Source organism: Penaeus japonicus, unplaced genomic scaffold (genome assembly GCF_977035675.1).
Source record: "Penaeus japonicus unplaced genomic scaffold, GWHDUDI00000001_assembly GWHDUDI00000038, whole genome shotgun sequence".
Lineage (NCBI taxonomy): Eukaryota > Metazoa > Arthropoda > Malacostraca > Decapoda > Penaeidae > Penaeus > Penaeus japonicus.
In genome coordinates, this window is record NW_028234440.1 from 16112807 (window position 1) to 16119758 (window position 6952).

A 6952-nucleotide genomic window follows, 5' to 3' on the forward strand; every position below is an offset into this window, starting at 1 on the left:
CACTATTCCCAGTGCCCACTAGAAGCTGTTGAGAGGAGAAGCTGCTTTGTTTTATGCCCTGAAGCCTTAGATGCCCCGGGAGCTGAAGTTATGTGTTGAAAATGCCCGAACTTTTGTTTTTATATACTTTTGCCTTTTGAGTATCTTATAACCATGATTTTTTATTTTACCGAGACCCACCCCTCGCTAATTTTAAATGCTAATGAAGCACCAATTTGAGGAATCATCTTTATTTGAATACTTTGATTATATAAGTCTAATTTAGTTATAGCTTGAGGTTTTCTTTTTATGGTTAAATTTTATATCAATTTTTACATTTTATATCTTTATATAATTTATTGCCACACAATAGTCTAAGAGTATAAGAGTATATCCCACAAGAAATACCTAAAAAGTAATTAAAAAATATATAAGATGCACCCCAGGCCGCGCATGTCTTAAGTCGAACTGCGAGCTCCGAGGGTCATACTCGATGTATGGATTATGTTTTATTGACCGTCCAATACATAGTATTAGATGTCATATCAATTTATATTGCCTCTGTATATCACAAATACCCCCATTCTCCCAAGCCACTTGATAAAAAGAAGATAACAAGCTATTATAGGACAACACAGAAAGCGCTCGTCGTTTACCCAATGGAGTTGACGACAATACGTACTGAATACATGACAGAGCTTTGGGAAATGAAGGCGTCTTGTCATAGACTAAGGTAGTGTGTGTGTATATATGTATTTGTATATGTATTTGTATATGTATTTGTATATGTATTTGTATATGTATATGTATTTGTATATGTATTTGTATATGTATTTGTATATGTATTTGTATATGTATATGTATTTGTATATGTATATATATATATATATGTATATATATATATATATATATATATATATATATATATATATATATATATATATATATATATATATATACATATATATGTATATATATCATATATACAAACATACATATACATTTATATTTACATATGTACATACATATCTGTATCTCTCTACTGTCTATTATTCTATCATCTATCCATCCCACTCTATCTCACTCTCGCTCGCTTCTCCCTCTAATGACCGTGGCCTCCAATTGGTAGTTACGTCTAAAGGGCTGACTGTTGATTGGTCAATTCGAAATGGTCCCGCCATCTGAGGGCATCCCATCGAATTACGGTTTAGATGTTTTCTTTCGGTTACGATATTTAATTTTCCTCTGAGTATGGGAGATTTACGACCTCATAGGGACATCGTACCTTACGAGACCATAACCCGCTGCGAGGTCTTAAACTGTGAGAGTTTTGAGCATCCAGCCCCCGACTTGTGCGAGCGAGATATGTATAGATTATGTTTTATTGAGTGTCGTATCAATTTATATGGCATCTGTGTATCACAAATACCTCCATTCTCCCTAGCCACTTGGTAAAAAGAAGATAACAAGCAATTATAGGACAGCATAGAATGTGCTCGTCGTATACCCTATGGAGTTAACGACAATTCATATTGAAAACACAATAGAGCTTTGGGAAATGAGGGTGTCTTGTTATAGACGAATGCAGTATATGTATATATATATATATATATATATATATATATATATATATATATATATATTCATATATATACATATATATATATATATGTACATATACATATGTACACATATTATATATATATTCATATATATACTCAATAAATATATCTGTATCTCCCTATCTGCCTGTTTATCTGTCCACCCGAATATCTATCGATTTATGTATCTATAATCATCTATATCTCACTCTCGCTCTCTTTCCCACTCCCTCTTTCTCTCGCTTGCTCCTCCCCCTAATGACCGTGGCCTCCAATTGGTAGTTACGTCTTAAAAACTGACTGTTGATTGGGCATTTCGAAATGGTTTTGCCATCTGAGGGCATCCCATCGAACTACAGTTATGATGTTTTCTTTCGGTTACGAAGTGCATCCGATATTTTATTTTTCTCTGACTATGCGAGATTTGCGACCTCGTAGGGACATCGTACCTTACGACTAATGAATTGGTAGTTTCCCGGAAATTTCGTGCGAGGATCTTATTCGAGGTAATCTATTGACAAACTTAGTTTGTCTGTATAACCTTTAAGTTTTCTGATATGAACTTGCTTGGTAAAACATTGATATTTTGTAAGGATTGCCTTAACTGAAATCCTTTACACGTGGTGAAATTCCCGTGCTCGTCCTCCGTGCTGGGATTACGCTATTAGTATTCTTTGTCTCACTGTATACACACCATCACGTATACTGCTCTGTCCCTCCTTTCCACACTTGTTGTTACACAATTATTTTCCCATTAAAAACCCTCATTCCCGTACGTAATAAACATGTGGTAGCAGACGCTATCATTTTGCAAATCTTTTGATGGTGTAGACCAAGATACATAGGGGATATAAAGGCGTGAAGACGGAAGTACGCTACAGTTCCATTACAAGAACAAACAAGCAATGATCAAGAACCAGACGTGAAGTACAGGAAGTTTCCGAATACTTTATCCATGCTACATAATATGCACAATAAAATTTTTATAGTAGGTTTCTCTTGGCTGGCGTTGGCTAGTTAAATCCTACATACATAGAGATGCTAGTGTGAGGGTTGTCTTAGTCTGTCGTAACTAACAACCCACCACAAAATAGGTAGTGATGCCAGACACAGGGTTTGAACATTACAGGTTTATTCCATAACGCAGATCGTCTGCCGTTATGGTGCACGATATATTCACTACAGCACAATGGTCACAGCAATAAACAGTATTACAACACGTATGAACAAGCAGGGAAATCAGGTGTCAACGGTAGCATAGTTGATTCCCGGTCTGTCTGTATGTTCCAAACATCCTGCTTATATGGACGGGGTTTGTATCCGACGTCCCCATGGTGGTTATGCGGGAAGGCAGTCTGGAATGTAGTAGGTGTGACTATCGAGTAATTAAGCTCGTTTTGAGGGTCTAGGTCTTTGTGCAACGTTGAACTGGCCTGACCCGGCGATTGCCTTGCTGGCTAGGAGTGCATCCAGTTATATGATTAATGTATTTGATTTATTTGTATTCAATATCGTATATAGCATTCTATATAATTCTCACAACGCTCAGTCACCTACTGACCAAGTCGTCCTCGACTTGCAAAGATATGTAGCATCAAAATATTGGGCATGCATGAGGAAAAAAGTGAAAAACAAGGAATAAGAGAAATAGTATACCCATTTTACTATAACCCTCTTTCAATGTAATAGGAAGATTCAACACTCCGAGTGGACAAACATCTTGATTGTGCAACGAAACCCATGCGGTTGCAAAAGTTCGCTGGTCCTCAAGATGGCGGCGTCGGGACATCAGAGTTGACAAGGCTGGTTTGCCAAGCTGTTCTGATGGAATCATCTTCAACTTGCAGAAAATTATTGAACATATGCAGGGAAGATGGAAACATATTGCAATACAATGTCAAGATAATTCAAATCACGAGACCTTGGCTGTAGTAGTTCTGAAAAATGAAGAGTAAGTATACTACATATAAAGATTAAATATGGGTATACCAAGTTCGATTTCGGAGAACGCACATGATGTTTTGAATTGCGATGAGAGGCCTGGAATGCGAAGGGAAGTTAAAATCTAGTGTAAAAAGAAATAGAATCACAAAACAAAAGGAATTCACTGCCCATGTGCGACATTCTAGGAAATCTGGAAGGAAAAGAATTAGACATCATTAATATCGAAAGGTTACATATAAGTACTTAATGATATGACCATGATATGATCGTCACCGTACCCGAGAATGAGTGTGGCTGCTTGGCCAAAAAACGTTGCCGTGCTGGCGGTATCTCTTCTTCTTAACGTGACCTTACGCTAGGCCAATTTGCTGCAGGGAGCAATACTTATGGCTCTGTTAGACGAAAAACTGCCGAACTGCGCCGGGCGGAAAGTAACCGTGCTCGCGGTACTTCGCAGAGGGTCGTATTACAGGTCGGTACAATAGACGTCTTCTCGTAAGACCGTCGTGGCTCTCTCAGGCAAACATCGGGGCAGACCCGGAATAACTATAGAATGAATGACCGGTTTGGCGGTCGTTGTGATTAATGAAAGAAGCACCCGAGTCTCATCCTTGTGGAGGTGGGCTGCGGTAGGCCGAGACTGGGTAAATGGGATGAAAACCGAATCTTGTCCTCAAAGTGGTTAATTTTCTTAACAGAGGAGATGCTGATAAGCCAAGATTGGTAAGAATAATGAATGTGTGTGATGTGAAATTAAAACGAATCCAAAAAGCAATATCAATATCGAGAGTTAACAATCGTCAATGTAACAATCAATCAGATAGGTGATTGGGAGAGGTGGGGTTTGTAGGAAGATGAATTAAGCGAGAAATATTGTGTAAATAACTATCCACTTAACCCGTTAACAACGGATGACGTGTTTTTTCGTCATACATGATGCAGGAGCTCTTGCCTGACAATGACGTTCGGGGATTTTAAATCACTATGTTATTTTATTGTGCTATGAGTAATGAGTGAGTGATGCTGACAATTGCAGTCATAATAATTATAACTGCTGTAATATTAAGCAAAATGTGTTTCAACTCACTTCCAAAACCTAGATGGCACCACTTTCTTCTAGCACCAGCAGGAGAGAGATCCTTGAATGGCACCCATCTACGGTCTCTAACAAGCACTATCTCTATAGAGGGATGGCACATAGCAAGTTACCGACCTCTTGCTCTAAAGTACCGCAGATGAAAGATGTGCAGGCAGAACGAGAGGAGGAAGGTGACTCACACCATGCCCAATGCCTACAATGTGCCCCTGTGCCAGTAGGGATGCCTTTTATTGTGGCCCTCACTGTCAAAAGCACAAGTTTCCTTCCTCTTCCCTACCTCTTCATTTTGGATGGTTATAACTTTCGTGTTCGTTCGTGACAGCACAGAAATACGAAAAAATAAAGTTGCTTTTTGCCCCCCCCAAAAAAAAAAAAAAAAAAAAAATGTAATACTATCACATTGAGTATAAAGAAAAAAAATGAGTTGATATGGATCCTGAATTACAATTTTAGTCAACTGCAGAATTGATGGAGCCTGTGATGAGACATATATAAATTTCTAAAAACAGTAAAAAAAAAAAAAAAAAAAACAGAACACAAAATGGCTCTAGCTCTAACATGAGTGACTAAAAGGGAGTGGGAAGAGTCAAGGTCTGTTGCTGAAGCTGCTTCGATCAGAAATAAAACTCATTCTGGAGCCTGTGTAAGCAAATCTATCCTCCGTCGGCAACAGGTGGCACCAGTTGTGAGGGTTCGTCTTAGTCTGTCGTAACTAACAACCCACCACAAAATAGGTAGTGATGCTAGACACAGGGTTTGAACATTACAGGTTTATTCCATAACGCAGATCGTCTGCCTTTATGGTGCACGATAGATATATTCACTACAGCACAATGGTCACAGCAATAAACAGTATCACAACACGTATGAACAGGCGGGGAAATCAGGTGTCAACGGTAGCATAGTCGATTCCCGGTCTGTCTGTATGTTCCAAACATCCTGCTTATATGGACGGGGTTTGTATCCGACGTCCCCATGGTGGTTATGCGGGAAGGCAGTCTGGAATGTAGTAAGTGTGACTATCGAGTAATTAAGCTCGTTTTGAGGGTCTAGGTCTTTGTGCAACGTTGACCTGGCCTGACCCGGCGATTGCCTTGCTGGCTAGGAGTGCATCCAGTTATATGATTAATGTATTTGATTTATTTGTATTCAATATCGTATATAGCATTCTATATAATTCTCACAACGCTCAGTCACCTACTGACCAAGTCGTCCTCGACTTGCAAAGATATGTAGCATCAAAATATTGGGCATGCATGAGCAAAAAAGTGAAAAACAAGGAATAAGAGAAATAGTATACCCATTTTACTATAACTCTCTTTCAATGTAATAGGAAGATTCAACACTCCGAGTGGACAAACATCTTGATTGTGCAACGAAACCCATGCGGTTGCAAACGTTCGCTGGTCCTCAAGATGGCGGCGTCGGGACATCAAAGTTGACAAGGCTGGTTTGCCAAGCTGTTCTGATGGAATCATCTTCAACTTGCAGAAAATTATTGAACATATGCAGGGAAGATGGAAACATATTGCAATACAATGTCAAGATAATTCAAATCACGTGACCTTGGCTGTAGTAGTTCTGAAAAATGAAGAGTAAGTATACTACATATAAAGAGTAAATATAAGTATACCAAGTTCGATTTCGGAGAACGCACATGTTTTGAATTGCGATGAGAGGCCTGGAATAAGAAGGGAAGTTAAAATCTAGTGTAAAAAGAAATAGAATCACAAAACAAAAGGAATTCACTGCCCATGTGCGACATTCTAGGAAATCTGGAAGGAAAAGAATTAGACATCATTAATATCGAAAGGTTACATATAAGTACTTAATGATATGACCATGATATGATCGTCACCGTACCCGAGAATGAGTGTGGCTGCTTGGCCAAAAAACGTTGCCGTGCTGGCGGTATCTCTTCTTCTTAACGTGACCTTACGCTAGGCCAATTTGCTGCAGGGAGCAATACTTATGGCTCTGTTAGACGAAAAACTGCCGAACTGCGCCGGGCGGAAAGTAACCGTGCTCGCGGTACTTCGCAGAGGGTCGTATTACAGGTCGGTACAATAGACGTCTTCTCGTAAGACCGTCGTGGCTCTCTCAGGCAAACATCGGGGCAGACCCGGAATAACTATAGAATGAATGACCGGTTTGGCGGTCGTTGTGATTAATGAAAGAAGCACCCGAGTCTCATCCTTGTGGAGGTGGGCTGCGGTAGGCCGAGACTGGGTAAATGGGATGAAAACCGAATCTTGTCCTCAAAGTGGTTAATTTTCTTAACAGAGGAGATGCTGATAAGCCAAGATTGGTAAGAATAATGAATGTGTGT